Source organism: Pipistrellus kuhlii, unplaced genomic scaffold (assembly GCF_014108245.1).
Source record: "Pipistrellus kuhlii isolate mPipKuh1 unplaced genomic scaffold, mPipKuh1.p scaffold_m20_p_2, whole genome shotgun sequence".
In the NCBI taxonomy this organism is placed as follows: domain Eukaryota; kingdom Metazoa; phylum Chordata; class Mammalia; order Chiroptera; family Vespertilionidae; genus Pipistrellus; species Pipistrellus kuhlii.
Window position 1 is genome coordinate 75,853,647 of NW_023425515.1, and position 22,872 is coordinate 75,876,518.

Sequence of the window (22,872 nt, forward strand, 5' to 3'; positions counted from 1 at the left end):
TTGCAGTGAGTACTGAAGGACCCTAGGGATTACTGAGACTCAGGAATCGCATAGGGCAGGGCTGAAGGACGCCAAGGCTGTAGGCTCCACGCTGAAACCCCGCCCCATCAGGGAAGCTGCGAAAATGCGGAGACAGCGTATTAGATCACAAATGAAAGAAATGGAGGACAGAAAGTAACTGGATATAGAGTTCAAATCTATGCTTATAAGGTTTTTCAAGAATTTCCTAGAAAAGGTCGATAAGACATATGAGGATATGAAAAGGGATCAACTAGAATTAATAAGGAATCAACAAGAACTGATAAGGGATCAACAAGAAATAAAGAATACATTGTCTGAAATAAAAAATATTATACAGAGTCCTAAAAACAGAATGGAAGATCGCAAGAATCAAGTCGAAGATTTGGAACATAAAGAGCCAGAAGACACTTCTCCGCAGAAGCAAGAAGGCAAGAGAATCCAGAAAATTGAAGATAATGTAAGAAACCACTGAGACAACTTCAGGCGATCCAACATCAGAATTATGGGGGTCCCAGAAGATGAGAGAGAGCAAGATATCGAAAACATACTGAAAGAAATAGTGACAGAAAACTTCCCCATCTGGCGAAAGAATTAGACTTACAAGTCCAGGAAGTGCACAGAACTCAAAACAAAAGGAATCCAAAGAGGACCACACCAAGACAAATCATAATTAAAATTCCAAGAGCAAAAGACAAAGAGAGAATATTAAAAGCAGCAAGAGCAAAGCAGGTAGTTACCTATAAAGGAGCACCTATAAATTGTCAGCTGATTTCTCAACAGAAAATGCAGGCCAGACAGGAATGGCAAGAAATATTCAAGGTGATGAATAGTAAAACCTACAGCCAAAGATAATCTACCTGGCAAAGCTATCACTCAGAATCGAAGGCCAGATAAAGAGCTTCACTAATAAAAAATAAGCTAAAGAAGTTCATCACCACCAAACCAGAATTATATGAATTGCTGAAGGGGGTTCTTTCAGAAGAGAAAGTAAATAAAGATAAAAATTATGAACAACAAATATGTAACTATCAACAAGTGAATCTAAAAATCAAGGAAATTAAAAAAAAACACAAACTGATGAACAATATTAACTGTTGTATATAATAGAATCAGAGGTATGGAAGGGGAGTGAACTGATGATTCTTGGGGAAAAGGGGAGAGGGGGATGTGGGAAGAGACTGAACATAAACTGTGCACCTATGGATGAGGACAATGGGAGGTGGGGAAAGGGCAGAGGGTGGGGTGGAGGAGAGCAATGGAGGGGGGAAAAAGGAACATTTGTAATAATATAAACAATAAAAATTTATTAAAAAAAATAAAAATAAAAATAAATAAAAATAAAAAATCAATTGAAAAAAATAAAAAAAAGAAGAAGAAAAAGAAAAAGAAAATGTAGAGGAAAGAAAAGGGGAGGCATGAATAAAGAGAGAATAGGGAGGAACCTGAGAACAGACTCCACCTCTGGCCTATGTGACCAGGGAAGTGATCTTGGCCCAGGAGGATGCTCAGTGCACAGAGAGGAGGAACAGCACATCCCACCACCAGGACAGCAGTGCTTGTGAGCATTTTTGGAATCCAAGATCTTCCCACAGAGGGAGGGACAAAGCAGGCAGCAGACACCATGGATTCCCCTTCAGCCCCTGCCCACAGAGGACTTGTCCCCTGGCAGGGGCTCCTGCTGGCTGGTGAGAGGGGACAGCTACCTGGTGGTGGAAGGGAGGAGGACAGGCACAGGCTAGCTGGGGACTCCTGGGGAGCTCAGGGCTCTCAGACAAAAAAAAAAAAAAAAGGAAAAGAATATAATTGTTTGTATGTTGATCTTATGTGTCCATTTTGCTTTAATCTCTTATCCTAATAAATAGTATAAATCATCAAAAAACTATATAAGAAGAAATTTTTAAATCTATAATCATAAAAAGTGAAAAAAAATTTAAATGCCAGGATTGAGACACAATGAAAAAAAAAAAAAAAGCACGTATCTTGCATGTATGTGTACAGAAAATTGTAACACCTACCAAAAAGAGTACATAACACAGCATCTCTTAGAAATTGGCTGAGAGAGATGCTGTGTTATGAAAGGTAATTAGATTCTAAGACTCTCCAAACACAGTAGAATAGAGTGCCATAGTCAGTTAACAGTATTTTCCAGAGGTGTGGAAAGAGGATGGGAGTGGAAATGCAAATACAAATAAGATATGCAGATTGGGATAAAAGTAGATTCACAGATGTTCAAATGAAAAATAATACAATAATTAATAAATGATAACACAAAGATAAACTCTTTTTCACACACTCACAACTATAAACCTACTTTGGGCCCTCCCTGTATTTGCCACACATGATGTGTACCAAAAAAATAATAAATAAATAAAAAAAATAGATAAAAGAGGGAAGAACAAGAATAGCTACTAGTTATTGAATTCCCACACTTTTAAGACCAATATGGTGAATATTTTCTATACATTATCTCAGATCTTCACAATGCCCTTGCAAGGTAGATATTGGTATCACTTTTTAAAATCTTGCCATAGGAAGACACAGAAATGTAATCCAGGGACACAGAGGAGTGAGAGGCTGCAACACATCCCCAGGTTTAGCAGATTTAGTTGAGCCAGTGCAGTTTCTCCTGAGTCACACTGCCCCTGGTAGGAAGGAGACCCAGTGAGGGGCTGATGCCATACGTCTCCAGAGCACTGGGGTAGCACATGAGGTAACTTTAGGCTCTTCTGGTTGCTCAACCATTTTGTGGAGGCTTATTTTCCCAACACAACATAAATTGAATATGCCTTATTCCCTTGTATATGATAAGATTATGTCCTTTAACTGGTTTATTTTCATAATAGTTTTTAGTAACACAGGTTTCTAAAAAACTAAATACCTTATCCATAAAAAGGTTTTGTAGCAGAAATTTATGACTGAGTAAATTCTTGGACTGGCCATTTATTTTCCTCTGTTTTTTTGTTGTTGTTGTTGTTTTTTGTTTTGTTTTTAAGACACTAGTTAAACAATGCTTTAAATAAGTAATGCATAGTACCTCAGTTTCTTTCTTCCTATGTTCTAGTTTGTACAAATCTGCACCAGTCTTCTGGGGGAAAAAAGAAATCATTATTTGAGGGGAAAAGAGACACACTACCAGTCACTTACATGAGAGTATTGGGAGCAATTCTCCAGCCTTTGTGTTATTAGTGATATAATTGTTCTTTCAGCTAGCGTTTCACTGCTTTCCCTTTGAGAAGTCAACATAAGAGACTTCTGCCGATGTGTCAAGAGCCAGAAACTCATTATGATAGCAGCCCTGCAAGGCAGTGCTGGGAACCAAACTGTGGAATTGTGATTCCTTCCTCCAGTGGAGTGTGGGCGTGCTACGTGCTGCCTGTTTGCTAATGGGTTGAACCACATAGTCACAGCAAATGTTAGAAAACCCGGAAGGTTGATTTTGTGTATTTTATCAGTGTTCAAGAGAAAACTAATCAGAAAATAAAGTTTATTAAAATAAATATATCCTTGGGTAAGAGATATATCCTCTAGCATTTGCTTTTCATTGACATTTGACATATATTTTGACTGTTCTTTTAAACTTTTATTTCTCTAAATCGTTTTGACAGAATATGAAGGAAGAAAAAGGGTGAGCTTGTTAGCTGAATTTTGCAAAATTTTATAATAAATCAGGTCTTTAGCTTTTTTTTTTTATTGGATAAGTTTAGGGATCAAATAGCCAAAATAATCAACCTTTCCTTCTATTGTACTTAAATTTTATGCAAAAAAGATATATAAGAAAATAAGATAACTACTTTAAAAGCAATATAGTGTCATTACTTTTATTGAGCCTATAAATGTACAAAGGGAATTGTGACGCTCAAAAACTATTTGATGTAAGCTGCAAACCTGGATAATGTAGAGAATAAAATTTCAACTTGCAACTTCAAAGAAACTCATCTCAAACTATGATTGCTTAAAATAAATAAATTTATATAAATTTTCTCTATTGGTTTTCTTTATTCTCATTTCAAAGCAGGCAAACTTGCATGTAAATAGACTTATTACAGTGAGCAATAAGTCTATAATTTTACGTCAGACAATGGTATTTTGGTTTGGTACAGGGCATGAGATGTTAAAAAAGACTAGCATAACTCAAAGGAACATACATTAAATGCTCAGGTGCCATTTCCCCTTAAACATGAAGGGAAATGGAAAGAGAACTGCCACATAACTGAATCATTTCAGTCATTCTCTCCTAATTATTTTCCCCCTCTCTCTGCCATGTGTCTTTCTAGGTCAGAGTCTCTGTCAAAGATCCCTCCTGCTTTTCTTACTCCCTTGATCTTTTCTTGGGCTCTAGAACAGTGATAGAAAAGTTACTAGTGGTTGTTTGCCAAGTCATATGCCAAGGTAAAGAATGTAAAGTTTGGAGAGTGAAGTTGGAGAAAAATGGTTTTCTTAGAAGTCACTTCCACCTCCAAAAAAATGGGTGATGAGAGGTAATCAGGTAACTGTGAAGCTAACCTCATAACAATAGACAGATATTTGAGTTTAAGCCTCCCTCCAGCACCTGTGAATAGAAATATTCTGGGGGTATTGTCCACAGGTACTGCTGCTGAGTTAGGTGCAGGGAGGGGGTGTTGAATAGGACTGCTTTACCACTACGCCTCTGTACTCATTTACAATTCCTGAAATTTGGCCAAAGCTAGTTTTATAGGTAGTTTTTTATCCTCTGTAATGATACCCCATTAAAAAATAAATAACCTCAAAAATTGATAAATTTATCACAAATATTATTTAAAAGAAAAGTTATAGTACGTAACACAAGAGCTAACATTATTCATCTTTGAGAAACATTTTAAAACATCATTATTGCAAAAACAGAAATCAAACAAAAGGATTATTCAGGTTACATTTGTATACATATATGTGTGCACATATATATTATTAATTTATGTTATATCATAAATCTAAAGGGAAGATCTGAGAGAATCCAAGATGGCTGCCCGGGTAGGCAACTAGCCGCAGCCGCACACAACAATTTCAATAAAATACAACTAAAATATAAAATGGACATTACCCAGAACTACAGGAAAGTCGACTGATTGGAAATTCTACAACAAGAAGCAAGGAGAAAACCAGAAGGAAGCGCAGAGGAGCTGTAAAAGCCCAAGGTACGGAGACACGCTGTGCGCGGAGAGGACAGAGCCAGAGAGGAGGGAGGCCGAGTGCCTGACTGGCGGTCCCAAGCGGGAAGGAGATAAACACTCCGACTGTGCTGGGCCCCCAACTGCTCTGAACCCCCGTTCTAGGCCAGACCTCAGGGACCCAGGCTCATCCAAAGGGAGCCAGGCTGTAAGGCTGGACTCCGGGGAAGCGGCAAAAGGAGGTCCCAGAAACCGCACACTGTGCGCAGAGAAGGGCCGGCCGGCTGTGCAGCGGGATTGCCCTGACGGGAAGGAGACAGGGGCTCCAGACTGCTCTGAACGCCACCTCCAATCCCACTACCAACTGAACTGAACCCCAATACCGGACTCATTGGGGGAGAGCATAGACAGTTTGGCAGCAGGCGAAAATCAAGGGCACCTTTTTCTCAGAGGCGCTCGCAACAAGTACTGAAGGACCCTGAGTCTCAGGAGTCGCATAGGGCAGGGCTGACTGAAGCCAAGGCTGTAGGCTCCACCCTGAAACCCCGCCCCATCAGGAAAGCTGCCTGCGAAAATGCCTAAAACAAATAGATCACAAACGAAAGAAATGGAGGACAAAAAGCGACTGGATATAGAGTTCAAAACCACACTTATAAGGTTGTTCAAGAATCTCCTAGAAAAGGCCGATAAAATAAACAAGACCTATGAGGATATGAAAAGGGATCAACTAGAAATAATAAGGGGTCAACAAGAAATAAAGAATACATTGTCTGAAATAAATAATATTTTATGGAGTCCTAAAAACAGAATGGAAGATCTCAAGAATCAAGTCAAAGATTTGGAACATAAAGAGCCAGAAGACACTCCTCCGCAGACGCAAGAAGGCCAGAGAATCCAGAAAGTTGAAGATAATGTAAGAAACCTCTGGGACAACTTCAAGCGAACCAACATCAGAATTATGGGGGTCCCAGAAGATGAGAGAGAGCAAGATATCGAAAACATACTGAAAGAAATAGTGACAGAAAACTTCCCCCACCTGATGAAAGAATTAGACTTACAAGCCCAGGAAGTGCACAGAACTCAAAACAAAAGGAATCCAAAGAGGACCACACCAAGACAAATCATAATTAAAATTCCAAGAGCAAAAGACAAAGAGAGAATATTAAAAGAAGCAAGAGCAAAGAAGGTAGTTACCTATAAAGGAGCACCTATACGATTGTCAGCTGATTTCTCAACAGAAACCATGCAGGCCAGATGGGAATGGCAAGAAATATTCAAGGTGATGAATAGCAAGAACCTACAGCCAAAGATAATCTATCCAGCAAAGCTATCACTCAGATTCGAAGGTCAGATAAAGAGCTTCACTAATAAAAAAAAGCTAAAGGAGTTCATCACCACCAAACCAGAATTATCAATATATGAATTGCTGAAGGGGGTTCTTTCAGAAGAGAAAGTAAATAAAGATAAAAATTATGAACAACAAATACGTAACTATCAACAAGTGAATCTAAAAACCAAGGAAATTAAAAAAAAAATCTGATGAACAATATTAACTGTTGAACATAATAGAATCAGAGGTATGGAAGGGGAGTGAACTGTTTATTCTTGGGGAAAAGGGGAGAGGAGGATGTGGGAAGAGACTGAACATAAACTGTGCACCTATGGATGAGGACAATGGGGGGTGGGGAAAGGGCAGAGGGTGGGGTGAGAAGGGGGGGGAAAGGAACATTTGTAATAATATGAACATTAAAAATTTATTTAAAAAAATAAAATAAAATAAAAATATATTTAAAAAAAAAAGAATACTGTGGTGTAGTTAAATTCCTCTCTAGTGAAGCTTTTTAAAGCAAACTTATTAAATTTCATTTTTCAATACAGAAATTTACAGAGTCAATAAAAGTGACCTACAACACCATCAAAAATAAATAAATAAATAAATAAATAAATAAATAAATAAAGGGAAGATCTATTTTTAAATGGTGTGTCATAACTACTAAAGAATTTAGAGAATAAACTTAGATCATGCTTCACAATGTATAACATTATACTATACATAAACTTCTTATGCATAAAAGAGCTATGTAAAAAGATAGACTTATAATATGCAATATATATGTATAGTGATAATAATAATAATTTTATTTAAAAAAGAGGAAAAACAGTTTCAGATAAATATTTGCAGCAAATTTTACGTATTAATATATATATATATATATATATATATATATATATATATATATATATATAATCTACCCTACAATTACTCAACAACGAGTGAAGTCACAAACATGTGCTAGGGCCAAGATTGCTCAAATAACTCATGGGGACTGATGGATACTTTGCCACCTTTCAGAAGAACACGCTTTATGAGCTAAGTTGAATCATTGCAGCCCAGTCTGATGTTGTTGTGTTTATTGTTGCTGTGTTTAACATCAGGTTGGCTTAATGATTTGAAAACCAGCATATTATTAAAGAGTAAACCAGCTAGCTCCACCTAAGGTCAACAGTGTTCCAATATCATCTTAGGTCTCTACCTCTGCTCCTATAATGCCAGCCCACACACGCAGACTGTCCTGAAAGAAGGTATATTTCATCTTCTCCAATGCAGACAACAGAAACCCAGGCTATCACACCTCAGGAAGCAAACATGACCAGCTCACCATTGAACTCTGGCACAGCAGATGGGAATGGTATCATGGCACAGCTGCAGAAGGTGTTTGGCAGTGTCTTGAAACTCACACATGCCTGGAACAAAATCCATGGATGATCACCCATCAGGTGCTCTACATCGGAATCTCCATTACTGCCATGCGATTGCTCACAAAAAATATTTACACATGAGAAGAAAGGTTATAAAGATAAGCAAGGTGATCTAATAACTCTCAGACTGGACCTCACAAAACGCAGTCTGAGGGTGTGCTGCCTTCACAATGCAGTGTGTACCAAACAGATAACAAAATCTACTTCGAGAATAATCTTTACAACATGCATTGACATCCAGTGGCCCTATACATCTTGATGCCCTTGTCTACAGAAGTCAGTGATCAGACATGACCATGTCAGAGTCATTTAAGTTCCAAAATAGTTTTTTTGTCTTTTTCCCACAGTGTTTCAACATATAAGTTATATTGTGTTGTATCTCTAGCTCATGTGTATGTATAGTCAACCTAGCTGGCAATATAGCCCATTTATATACATATACACTGCATAAAAAGCTTATACAAATTTTAAAATACCACTAAAATATTTTAAAGGATACAAACAATTTGAATTAAAGTTAGCAAAGTAAGATATCTCTATTACAATGTTCAACTCTGCTATTATCAAAAGAACACATTGAAATAAGTAATGTCCCTTGTTAATCCAATAAAATGAATAAATTTGGTAATCAAACAAGCTCTTGTACATAATTTATAGAAGTAAATAAATTAATAAATTTATTTTAGAAAAATAATTTTTCAGTGTATTTTAAGACATATAAGATGTTTGTACTCTTTAACCTAATTATCTCACTTTTGGAGGGAAGATATTGTAGATAAAGAAGAAAAATAATGAGAAAAAAATGAGAAAAACTTAATATGCATGAGAATATTTATTATAATAAATATAAAGCCATTAACGTTATGAGGATACAAGAACATCATAGAAAAATACTTATTTTTAACACAAAATGAAAAGGAAACAATTGTGTCTGTCTACTAAATATAAAAACCATGCCTATATAAGAACTATGTGGGGAAGGAACAATATTTAAAAGAGTTGACCTGTTAATCTTTGAGTATGGGTCATTTTAATGCATGTGTTTTAATGCAATCAATGTTACACTTTTATTTATCTAGAAAAAATAATTTCTTTGAAGTAAAATTTCCTACCACAGAGTAACACAAATTCTAGTGGTCCCCAACTATCCATCTTATCATTTTCCATAAAAATTTTAGCTGGGCAAAAGGCCACTAGAATAAAGGCAACATGTCCCAGTCTACTCTGTAGTCATGAGTGGGCATGTGACTAAATCCTAGGCAATGTGCTATGAGTCAGAGTATTAGTGGTAGCTTCCTGAATCCTATCTTAACAGACAACTGTCACACATCTTTGCCCCCACTTAAATGTTCCTTCCTCCTTACTTCAGTAGTAGAAGCCAACCAGGACAGGGGTCACAATCTAGAGTTGACAAAGCAGTATGAACTAGGAACCTGAGTCTTCAACAATGCTGAGCAGAGTCAGACTCCCAACCCTGGTTTACTTATCTCTGGCCTTTGTCTACAGGAAAGAGAGTGAATAATGAAACATGCTGCATGAACCACTGTTAGTTTTCTCTTTTTTATTATTCACAGCAGAATCTCAAATTACTAAATGCAGACAGGTTACATCCCCCGAGGGGTCCCAGACTGCAAGAGGGCACAGGCTGAGGGGACACCCTCCCCACACACAGTGCATGAATTTTATGCACCATGCCTCTAGTTTATACATAACACACACACACACACACACACACACACACATACATGTATATATAATTATAACACAAAGTAGGGGGAAAGTTGGTTTACAGTTGTGGGCATGTGAAACAGAGTTTATTTTTGTATTATTTTACTTATTAATTATTGTATTATTTTTCCTTATGCAAATTATAAACCTACTTTTGCCCCACCCTGTATATATATCCACCAAAAAGGCCTGGAAACAATGACTAATCAAGTAACAAAGAATATTTCTGGTGACCAAATTGTGTCTTGAAATACTTTAAAACATAAGAGAAAAGGAGAAATGTCTGATTCTACATGAATGGCTGAAAATGTACAAAATGAGTTTGGAAACTTGTTGTACCAGGTAGCAAGGGAGCTTTCAGAGACTTTTTAGGATCATGTCAAAAGAAATTAGGTATTAACTTGAAGAGTTTCCCACTGGCTAAACATAAAACAATTTGAGTTTCAATAAGCATAAGAAGTACAATATGTTTAATTAATGGATTTATGATGATATAACAATTAATTATCTTTTGGGAGATGTAAGGGAATCCCAGTAAATATATATCTTTAGAAATGCTATATAAAGAGAAAAAAGGCTCTTATGTTGCTTTTAAAAAAAAATTATGTTACCATTTTCTGACCAAATGGTAGAAAGGGAAAGCATCTTTTTATAAAATTACTTTCGGTAATTAAAAAAGTAATAGAATTAGAGTATCAGCATTTCACACAAGAAACTGTGTTCCAGAGTGAATTACTTTTACCCACAATATGAAGTGACTGATAGTGTCTCTCACGAAATCTTGTCAAACTATACTCTATGTGTGCATGTGTGAAATATATAAATATTTTTATAAAACTGAAATAACACTGTAATATTCTTAAAATATATGAAATAATAAAATGTATTATATTCAAGTATAAAACTGTAATAAATAGTTTGCTCTTAAATAAATTTAATGTATCATAAACATGTTCCCTCTTTTAAGAATACTATACAACAGAGAAAAAAACAAGATGGCAGCCTAGTTAAGTGCCTAAACTACTGCCTCACACAACAATCTCCTGTAAGTCTATTTCTTTCACTAGGTGGGGGAAATTTTTGGTCATTATTTCTTCAAATAGGTTTTCAGTATCTTGCTCTCTCTCTCTCCTTCTAGCACCCCAATAATTCAGATATTAACACACTTAAAGTCCTAGAGGCTTCTTACATTATCTTCAACATTTTGGATTCTTTTTTCTTTTTGCTTTTCCAGTTGAGTGTTTTTTGCTTCTTTGTATTTCAAATCTTTGACTTGCTTCTTGCATTCCTCTAGTCTGCTATTGGGTCTCTGTATAATATTTTTTATTTCTGTCGGTGTATGTTTAATTTCTAGTTGGTCCTTTTTCATATTTTCGAGGGTCTCATTAAATCTTTCAGTCTTTTCTAGGAAATCCTTGAAAAACCTTATAATCATGGTTTTTAATTCTATATCCAGTAGTCTGTTCTCCTCCATTTCTTTCATTTGTGGCCTGCCTCTTTGTCTTCACATTTTCACTGCTTCCCTGAATTGGTAGGGTTTCGTTGTGTACTAGATTCCCTAATGGCACAGTGGGTCAGCTTCCCCAGTAACCTGAGGTAGACACTCTCGGTGCTCCTTTTTTGGACTGCAAGTACAGCCTTGTTGTAGTTAAGTCTTGATAGTTGTTGGTATCACTGTGAGGAATTGACCTCCAGACCAATTGGCTGTGAGGATCAGCTGTACCAATTGGCTGTGGGATTCAGTGCAGTTGGGGGCTTCCTTTCCCCTCCCGCCAGCCAGGCACTCGGCCGCCCTTCCTCTCTGCGCACGCGTCTCGCTACCTCAGAGTTTTGCAGCTTCCCTGATCCATGAGCCTCTCTCCTTCTTTCTGGTTGTAGATTTCCCATTCAGCCAGCTTTCCTATGGTTTTTGATGATGTCCATTCCGTCTTTTAGTTGTTTTGAGATTGTTGTGTGAGGTGAACAATTTCAAAACAACAAATAAAAGACAGAACAGACATCATCCAAAACCACAGGAAATCTGGCTGAGTGGAAATTATACACCTAGAAGGAAAGAAAAACTCACGGATCAGAGGCGTCACGAAGTGCTGAGGTAGGGAGAGGTGTGCACAGAGAGGAAGGGCGTCCGAGTGCCTGGCTGGCGGGAGGGGAAAGGAAGCCCCCAACTGCACTGAACCCCAGTTCTGACTGCACTGAACCCCAGCTCCAGATGAAACCCTGTGGACCCAGGCTCATACGGGGGAGTCTGGACTATAGAGAAAGGTATACAGAGACACGGAAACTTGGGGGAGCCACAATAGGCAAGGTTCAGGAGGCGCGTGTGCCCGTGAGTGAACACAGAGAGGTCTGACTATGGAGGTTGCCACAGCCTTTCCATAGTGGAAGGAGTGGGAAGCTCCTAAATGCACTGAATCCCAGTCCGACTGCACTGAGCACTGAAACCCAGTTCCAGGCGAACCCCTGAGGCACCCATGCTCTTATAAGGGAATCTGGACTATCAGGTCCAGAAACTTGGGGGATCTTTGGAAGGCAGAGGTCTGAGGCGTGAGCACAAGGGTAGGGCTGAGGGAAAGCCAAGACTGGCGGCTCAGCCCTAAGACTCTGCCCCATCCAAGCTGAGCTCAGGCTTTTGCAATTTTGCAAGTCTGATCCCATAAGACTGTCTTCCAATACAGAAGGTATCCCGGTGTAGACACAACTGATACATCCAATTGGCCTGGAGGTCAATTCCTCACAGTGATACCAACAACAATCAAGACTTAACTACAACAAAGCTGTACATACAGTCCACAAAGGGGAGCACCAAGAGTGTCCACCTCAGGTAACTGAGGAGGCTAACCCACCGGGCCATATAGGACACCAAGTACACAAAGCCACCCTACCACCTCAGGGAAGCAGTGAAAATGCAGAGACAAGGAAAGAGATCTCAAATGAAAGAAATGGAGGAGAACAAAAGACTGGATATAGAGTTCAAAACCACTGTTATAAGGTTTTTCAAGAATTTCCTAGAAAAGGCCAATACATTTAATGAGACCCTCGAGGATATGAAAAAGGACCAACTAGAAATTAAATGTGCACTGACTAAAATAAAAAATATTATACAGAGACCCAACAGCAGGCTAGAGAAATGCAAGAATTAAGTCAAAGATTTGGAATACAAAGAGCAAAGAATACTCTTTCAAAGAAGCAAGAAGAGAAGAGAATTCAGAAAGTTAAAGATAGTGTAAGGAGCCTCTGGGAAAACTTCAAGTGTACCAATATCCAAATTATGGGGGTACCAGAAGAAGAGAGAGAGCAAGATACTGAAAACCTATTTGAAGAAATAATGATCGAAAACTTCCCCCACCTGGTGAAAGAAATAGACTTACAAGCCCAGGAAGCACACAGAACCCTAAACAAAAGGAATCGAAATAGGACCACATCAATAGACATCATAATTAAAATGCCAAGGGCAAAAGACAAAGAGAATCATACAAGCAATAAGAGAAAAACAGTTATCAATAAGGGAGCACCCATATGATTGTCAGCTGATTTTTCAACAGAAACTATGCAGGCCAGATGAGAATGGCAAGAAATGTTCAAAGTGATGAATAGCAAGAACCTACAACCAAGATTACTCTACCCAGCAAAGTTATCATTCAGAATTGACGGGCAGATAAAGAGCTTAACAGATAAGAGAAAGCTAAAGGAGTTCATCACCACCAAACCAGTATTATATGAAATGCTGAAAGCTATCCTTTAAGAAGAGGAAGAAGAAAAAAAGTAAAGATAAAAATTATGATCAACAAGAGAATCTAAAAATCAAGTGAAGTAAAAATCTGAAGAACAGAATAAATTGATGAATATAATAGAATCAGGGGCAAAGAAAGGGAGTGGATTGATAATTATCAGGGGGAAAGGGCTGTGGGGAGTACAGGAAGAGATCGGACTAAAATTATACACCTATGAATGAGGACAATGGGGAGAGAGGTAAGGCTAGAGGGTGGGGTGGGAACCAGGTGGAAGAGAACTATGCGGGGGGGAAAAAGGAGAAACAATTATATTAATCTGATCAATATTTATTAAATTAAAAAAAAAGAATACTATACAACATTTATAATGATGGCAAAATAGTCTAGTATTTGGGTGTATAACACCAGATTTATCATTTAAGTAATATTTTATCAGATATTTATTTTATCTTATTTGTGTATTTGTATTCCTATGTGATAAAGAAAGAATATGCAAATTGACTATAACTGTGACAAACATGACGGCACCAACAGCCAATAAGGAGGAAATATGCAAATTGACGCAACAAGGCAAGAGACGGAAGGCAGCTCCAGCCAGAGCTAAGACAGAAAGACAGTTCAGTGCCAGAACGAAAGTGGAAAGGTGGCTCTGGGCGATAACGAAGGAGCTTCTGGGAGCCAGGGGAAGGAAGGCCTATTCTTGCACGAATCTTCGTGTATTGGACCTCTAGTATGAACATAATTTCAAGAAACCCTTTTATAGTAGAACTAGAGGTCCGGTGCATGAAATTAGTGTGTATGTGTGTGTGTGTGGGGGGGGGGGGGGGCGGTGTCCCTCAACCCAGCCTGCACCCTCTCCAATTCTGGACCCCTTCCAGGCTAGGCCTGATTCCACAGGGATAGGGCCTAAACCGGCAGTCGGTATCCCTCTCACAATCTGGGATCGCTGACTCCTAACTACTCGCCTGCCTGTCTGCCCGATTGCCCCTAACCCCTTCTGCCTGCCAGCCTGATTGCCCAAAACTTCCCTCCCCTGCTAGCCTGATCATCCACAACTGCCCTCCTTTGCCTCGACCTGCCTCCTTTGCGCAAGATGGCAGAGATGCCAGGACCAGCCTCCTCCACACCACGCAGAGCCACAGGACCTTCAGGCCTCACCATGCAGAGCGACCACTGGGCCCTTCCTCCACTGTGTGTGCAGCCATCTTGTGGTAGCCATCTTGTGACAGCCATCTTGTGGTGGCTATCTTGTGGCTGCCATCTTGTGATGACACCGCACGAGGGCATTGTGCAAGGTCAAGACACCACCTAAGATTTTTAATATATGGTGTTTTCTATAGCTATGATTATTTTCTTAAGAAAGTGAAATTAGCCGAAACCGGTTTGGCTCAATGGATAGAGCGTCGGCTTGGGGACTGAAAGGTCCCGGGATCGATTCCGGTCAAGGGCATGTACCTTGGTTGCGGGCATATCCCCAGCAGGGGGTGTGCAAGAGGCAGCTGATCGATGACTCTCTCTCATTGATGTTTCTAACTCTGTATCCTTCTCTCTTCCTCTCTGTACAAAATCAATAAAATATATTTTTTAAAAAAGAAGAAAAGAAAGTGAAATTATTAGTCAAATTTATTTTTTAATGATTTTAATACAAATTGTTAAATTGTCCTCTAGAAAGGTTTAATAGGATACCTGTCCACCAGCAGAGTGCAGTCCTTCCAGCCTTGCCTTATCCCTTTAAATATATGTTTCTAAAAGTTTGCAGCAGGAGAAAGGATAAATCATGTTAAATTTATTGTTAGGGGAAAAAGAATTTAAAGACATTCAATTAATCAGCAAGTTTTACATAATGTATTTATTCTCTTTTTAATCTAAAGTGTTTATTTTTATATGCCTCTAAATTAAATCCTGAATGAGTCTTTTCACTATTTAAAATACTACCCAAGATGGTAAAACAATTTTTTTTAAATATGGAGTTATTAAAATAAAGTATTTTATCTAGCCTTAATTCTTAGCTAAATCTAATATATCAGTCACTAAGGCCAATCAGCTATTTCAAGTTTTTCTATAAATGGAAAAGGTACTGTATTTAGTAAAAATTGTGAGTTTAACCAGTAATGCATTTATTTATTATTTGTTAACTATTCTGATGAGCAAGTGCGAGTAGTCTTTTTTTATTTTTTATTTTTTTAATCTACTTCAGCAGTTAAGAATTAGAAACCAAGGAAAAATCCAGCCTTGGTTTAACCTATTTTTGTAAATAACTGAGCATGTTAGAGAATAGATGATAGATTCTCCCACTCCACCCCCTCGTATTCATCTTTGACATACTTCAAAGTGAGTTTTGACAACTGCTGTGACACAAGAGATTTCTAAAATGCAGGCCATGATCTCGAGGTCTCGTATAGCTAATGATGGTACTGGAATTGGTCAACCATCCATCTTCCTGGCAGAGATTCATTTAAGGATTCCTAAGTACCTCAGTGTTGAATTTAGTCCACTCTCTTTAGAATGAAAGTATCTCTGTGAAGAACCTAGACCTGTGTATTTATTTTTAAAAAGAATTACAGGCTAATTTTTAATGGTTGCAGGGCTCTCATAATCTCTTTTTTTAAAATATATTTTATTGGTTTTTAGAACAGAAGGGAGAGGGAGAGAGAGATAGAAACATCAATGATGAGAGAGACCCCTTGATTGGCTGGGAATCGAGCCTGCAACCCAGGCATGTGCCCTTGGCCAGAATCAAACCTGGGATCCTTCAGTCCGCAGGCCAATGATCTATCCATTGAGCCAAACCAGCTAGGACTCTCATAATCTCTTGTTAATATTTGCAGGATATTTCCCACTAGAAGATCTCAGTTTTTGCCTAACATTTTTCTTGAAACAACATTGTTTTAAGAAAATGTTGCTATTCCAATCTGTCACTCCCTGGAGCAAAATAACATGGCTGAGCATCCAAGGTTATATTTCCTGTCTCTTGACATTTATCTGAAGCCTCTCTCCAATAAAGTACTTAGAATTTAAAACACTCTTCTTGACATGTATGCAAGACTAATAATTCCTCATCTTGTCGCTTTCCCTCCTTTAATCCACCTTAATATACAAGTCCACCTTTGTATATTAACAGAGTTAATTACTTAACAGGTATTTCAGAACTATATTAGAATATATAGTTAGGAAGGTACCTTAGAGGTGTCTTCAGCACCTACTTTGTATAACAGAAGAAAAGAACTAAAACCAGGGAAGTTATGATTACAGTGTTCACAAAGCAAGTTCACATCTATAATTCTATGTAGGATGTGGGCTAATTTACATTGTAATTCATTTAACAACAATGAAAAATATTCCCTAACTTATTATTGGCTCTAAAGAGCTTGAGTTACCAATATTAATTCTCTAACTTATATCTGGAAAAGTACATATTACTGTTTGTATAACTGTATTTTTAGAATCATGGCTACGATACCAAATAAATAGAAGCATGTAAATAGTGTTGTATTTGTTCTATAACAAATTCATGTTTACTTGGGATTACCAATACTCTGTGATATTTTAGAAAAATGGGGGGAAACAGATTATTTCAGTTTATCAGAGAGCTTTAATTATAGTAGTAGTGTAGTAATAGTGTTTGATTACCAAAATTGATTCCAGCCTCAATGAAGTAGCATCCATTTTCCTGAACCTTGGTAGGCTTGTCATGGTAACTTTTACTTGTAAAGGCAGTTTCCTTGTCTTGGTGGCATGTGCTACTTCCTGTGCAACCTTTTGTTCTAATTTACTACTTCCTGTAAAAAAACAAACAAACAAACAAACAAAAAAAAACACACAAAGCAATAGCAAGGTGGCGTGGAGCCATTTCCTCGAAAAACCATTATGCCTTAACAAAAACACTGCTAGCCAGTAGAAGCATTGGCAGCCTTTGAGCACTAACTAAGGTATGCTTTAGTTAGGTTAGTACAGGGGTCTGCAACCTTTAAGACATAAAGAGCCACTTGGACCCGTTTCCGAAGGAAAAAAAACCTGGGAGCAGCAAAATCATTGCGACATTTAAAACAAATATAACACTGCATATATTGTTTCTTACCTTAATGCTATATACCGGATCGTGCAGTTAGCTGTCAATCTGAAGAAAAAAAGGACTTTTTCACTTAACAATGTAAAATATATTTTTGCAAATTAATGGCTAATTAAAATATTTAATTTACCTGGTTAATGGGCTTTTTGCTCCTGAACCTCAGTGCACAGTGTCAGCACATCAGGCTGTAAGACGTTACCTTCATTTTCACAAAGGCTTGCCAGTTGTCGGGGCCGCAGTAAAGCTTCAAAAGAGCCGCATGTGGCTCTGGAGCCGTAGGTTGCCGACACCTGGGTTAGTATAACATATGTTGCAGAGTAACTTACAAAGACTTTCAGAGGTGGAGAGACCAACAGTTCACTCTAGCAATGTTCTGGAAAGAGTCAATAAAGAGATAACTTAGGATTGAAAGGGAGAAATGAAAAATTGAGGACAGATGAGAGAACACTTCAGACATACAATCTACAAGTGATTTTCCCACACACACTTCCTGTGCAACCTTTTGTTCTATTTTACTACTCTCTCTTAAAATTAGCAATCTTCAAGTTTCTTTCCTTAATTATTTTTATTTCTACCCCCACCATCTTTGTTTTTTCAGATATTTTTATGGTTTCAATAATCTTCTCTGCATATATGATTTCTAGTACTCTACTTTCAGCCTTTCTGTAACTACTAATCAACCTACTACTGCCTGTTAAGTAGGTTCATTTTTATATTTGCTGGCATTTCAAGTTTAATATGTGCACATCTGAACTCATTACCTTCTTAACATACAAACCAACTTATCCTTCTTATTCTCCTCTTTCTGTTAATGTCACATTCTTCTACAGTTATTCAGCCTCAAAGCCTAGGAATACTTTCTCTTTAACATATAACTTTCCCTCATCTTTGGCATTCAAAGTGTATTCAACACTTGTAGATTGTTTGTATGAAGTGTTCTCTCATCTGTCCTCAATTTTGCATTTCTCCCTTTCAATCCTAAGTCATCTCTCTATTAACTCTTTCCAGAACATTGCTAGAGTGAACTGTTGGTCTCTCTACCTCTGAAAGTCTTTGTAAGTTACCCTGCAACATACGTTATTCTAACCTAACTAAAGCATACCTTAGTTGGTGCTCAAAGGCTGCCAATGGTCCCACTGGCTATCAGTGTTTCTGTTAAGGCATAATGGTTTTTCGAGGAAATGGCTCCATGCCACCTTGCTATTGCTTTGTGTTTTTTTTGTTTTGTTTTGTTTTGTTTTTCACTTTGGTATGGGCTCCCTATCCAAAGGCTTCTTAAATTTAAAGAACATACAAACCAGAGGTAGGTCATACACTGTTCTCAGAAAATAGTATGTTCTGTCCTGTGGTCTTCATTTGTGCAGCAACTTGTTCTCCCATCACCCTCTATTATAATCCTGTTCCTCCTGCAGAGTACACCTCAAAAGCCAAACTATGAATGAGAACTTATTCGAATGAATTTTATTGTCCTTCTCTTAAATTCTCAAATACCTGTATATACAGGACGGTTTACAGTTGTGAGTATGCAAAACACAAAGTTTATTCTTGCATTATTATTTATTAACTAGAGGTCTGGTGCATGAATTCATGCACATGCACAGTGGAGTCCCTCCAGGTGGCCTGCAGGATCAGGCCCCAGCTCACACCCCCAGCCTCGCAAACCCCGCAGCCCCGCCTGGCACCCCTCCATGTCTTGGTGCTGCTTCCTCGCATGCTCCACCAAACCTCCTGCAGGGTGATTGATCAAGGCCAGGCTCCCCGGCCCACCTCCCTCAGTGCCTGGGAGCCAGGTGGCAGCCCCGCCCCCACCACCTCACTGGTCTCTGCAGGGTGATCAGCAGGACAATTCAGGCCCCCACTCATCTGCTCCACAATCCCAATGCAGTCCCGCTCTAGTTGGAGACCATCAGGGCCAGGAGTGCCTCCACTGCTGCCGCTGCTAGTGCCACATCACTGACATCCATTGCCCCTGGTGGTCAGCGCACATCATAGCAAGCGGTAGAACTCCTTGTATTCCAGTTGAACAACTGCCCAAGGGGACAAGTTGCATATTAGGCTTTTATTATATGGGATTTGTATGTTTCCATTTGAACCAATCTAAGTCTCCTTTTTCCCATCCCTGTACATATTGTTCATAACACTTAGAATACAAAAACCTAGGATAGTATTCTTGCAGAAGATTTCATATACAGTATGTGCTTAGTAACTATTGTTTAAATGGAATTATTCTACACAAGAGGCCCGGTGCACAAATTTATGCACATTGCAAGGAAATTAGTTAGAAGAAATATTTTAATTTTGCTATTCACCTTTTCTCTATAATAGAAGTGTCAGAGGTTAAAGAAAAGTAGTAAAATGTATATGATAATAATATATAATTTATTAATAAATAAATAATAACAACATGATATAATAGTAACAAAGACATGATATAAAAACAATAAAAACATGATATAAAAACAGCATTGATATAAACAATGACTGATAAATTAATTAAACTTATTTTAATATCTCTCAGTATGCCACATTTAGAGTAAAAACACTTTCAGAGTGCTTGACTAATTTCCCTTGTGATGAAGTATTTACAACTTTAATGTCACACATTCTCCAAACTCAAGAGAAAGCAACATATAACTGACCATGTCTGAAAATGGGTTTAGGTAGGAATATTCCTACTCTGTCTAGCGTTTGTTCTTGTGATTTATTAATTGTCATTGCAAAAGCTGGCATCATGGGAAACTGTCTTCGAATAAATTTAAATGGGAGGCCAGTGTCAGACAAGGACAGATAAATTCTTGGAATCAGAACAACCTCTCATTCTGCAGATCCTATCAATACTTCAGCTTCAATTACATTGAATAATAAATTTAGTAACATTACAAATATATAATAAATCTAGTAACATTACAAATGCCCCATATACCATTAAGATATCTCAGTAGCATGATGATTACACCTACTTTCAATTTTAATTTATGACATGACATTCCCAAAGGTGTAATATTATTAAGAAATTCGATGAGGCCCTAACCGGTTTGGAGCAGTGAACAGAGTGTCAACCAGTGGACTCAAGGGTCCCAGGTTTGATTCCAGTCAAGGGTATGTACCTTGGTTGCAGGCACATATCCAGTAGGGAGTGTGCAGGAGGCAGCTGATCCATGTGTCTTACTCCCTATCCCTCTCCCTCTCTGTAAAAAAATCAATAAAATATATATATTTTTTAAAACAAATAAATTCTATGGGAAAATTTTTCTTTGAGGCATCATCCATTGAATCAATGGAATCATCATTCAAATAGGTGTGGAAATTTCCATTGAGTATGTTCAAAATTTTTTCATTTAATTTTTGAACATCATGATTTTTAGGACAAAGAATTGCACGTTAGATATATTTTTAATATTATCTATAGATATACTATTTCCAAAGGTAGTTTCAATAATAGATCTGTTACAAATAATTTCATGGGGGATTTCAATAATATCCATTCCTAAATAAAAACTGCTATCAAGTTTTCCATCTCCAAGTTTTACATCATTCATTATAAGCAGAATCCTCTGATCTCATATTTGTTTTAAGAGGAAAATTTCTGAAACATCCCCAAATACTAAAGTACTTGTTTTTACTACTGCTAATTGCATAGCATTGGACACAACACTGAGACATTGTTGAAAATCCCCTCCGAGGAGAACTTTCTTGCCAAATGCAACATTCAAATTCACAATCTTTCTTAGTAATCTATCTATGATGTTTATAGCATGATTGGATGCCATGGTGCATTCATCAATAATAAGAAGTTGAGCCTTTTTAATGGTTTTAGTAATTTCACTCTTTATATAAAGTCTAGAAATTGAAGTTTCATTTAATAAAATTGGTAATTTATATTGGGAATGAGAGGTTCTTCCACCAACAAGTAAATTTGCAGCAATTCCTGCAGATGCTGTGGGTAAAACAGTACCACCACGATCTCTAATATAATGTATTAAAACTTTATAAAGATATGTTTTTCTACTACCACCTGGATCATCTAAGAAAAAGCATATGGGGTGTACAGATTGATCTTTGATGGTGGAAGTTAAAGTCTGAAAGGCTGCCAACTGTTCATAGTTCAGAGAATTTATCAAAACCTCTGCCTGTTGTCACTCATAGGATTCATTAATAAAGGGTAGTCTGGAAGTTTGAAATGCGAACATTTCATTCCATGCAATATGAATACTTCTTGAATTTTGTTAAGGGCATGCATTTCACTGTTCACATGGCCCCTTCTCTTCAGTGTAATTTCCAACAGAAATCTTCAATAAAATGAGTTTTATTCTTATCCCATAATTTGTTTGCATCAGAAGGACATGCAAACATGCAAATATATGCAAAAAGTTGCCAGAGTTGCTTGGGCATATTAAGGATGATCACATTGTTGATTGTATCTTTCCAGATAGTGTCGTCAATTAATAATTCTCTATGTTTAGCAGCTTCACTAAATGTATCATAAATTACACTTCCTACAGTTCACAGATCAGCAAAACTTATTGCACCTTTTACATGCAGAAGCAAAAGTCTAAGGTAATATCGTTCTGGTTCTCTATAGCTCACAGTGAACAGTCTACCTAAAACTTTATTCCCATCCTTTTGATGTTTTCTCCACGAAGAATTATTAAACACATACTGTTGTGGAATCTTCCAATAATAATAATTACGTGCGTTGGAATCTTCTCTATTCAATAAGAACCAAGCCATCGAAGTTGAATTATGCCTTTTAGCCTATCTGTAACTTCAGTAAAATCATAGATATGAAACCACAAATTCTCATTATTTGGCAAATGAATAGTTAATCTTGTGATTGCGTGAGATTGGTCATGCTTTTGCATTGCAAAAAGTCTCCAAACAGCCTCAGGAGCACTCACATGTCTAGAGTCAATGAAGTCCTGTACTTCGTCATGATTGATAATATTTTTTGGAAACTTGAATATTTGCACAATTGGGCCTTTGATAGATGTATTTAAATAAATATTTGACACTCTTAATCTATGTGCAGATTTTAACATTTGTTTGACAGTTATATTTAAGGCACAAATAAGGATTAGAAGGGACAATCCAAGTGTTATTGACAACTTTATTTCCAATAGACATGGTGCTACCGGATCTTCATTTGTATTTGGGATATCCATCAATACTTACAATGGTCTCATTTTGAAATTCTTTCGGATATCCCTTTGAACACTTTTCATTTTCCATACATGGACTATTTGGATTTTGTATTCCACATGGTCCATGTACCATATTTGATTTTACAATTTGAAAAAGTTGAGGACACTGGTCTTTATCTGGAATTTCTGCTTTAACTATATGATCAATGTCATCTACCATTCATAATTTGGACTCACTATCTAATATCAATAATATGTGAGCTTGAGGCAGTCCATGTTTCTGAAATTTAATGACA

General features: G+C 37.5%; 1 long non-coding RNA gene across 1 annotated transcript; it reads right to left on the minus strand.

The window, feature by feature from the left end:
• Nucleotides 1-1,468: 1,468 nt before the first annotated feature.
• LOC118724684 lies at nucleotides 1,469-22,456 on the minus strand. Its single transcript, XR_004989676.1, has 3 exons — nucleotides 22,446-22,456; nucleotides 14,479-14,485; nucleotides 1,469-1,703 (listed from the first exon to the last, which is right to left on the minus strand). It is a non-coding gene; the product is annotated as an uncharacterized LOC118724684 (long non-coding RNA).
• Between the last annotated feature and the right edge of the window lie 416 nt (nucleotides 22,457-22,872).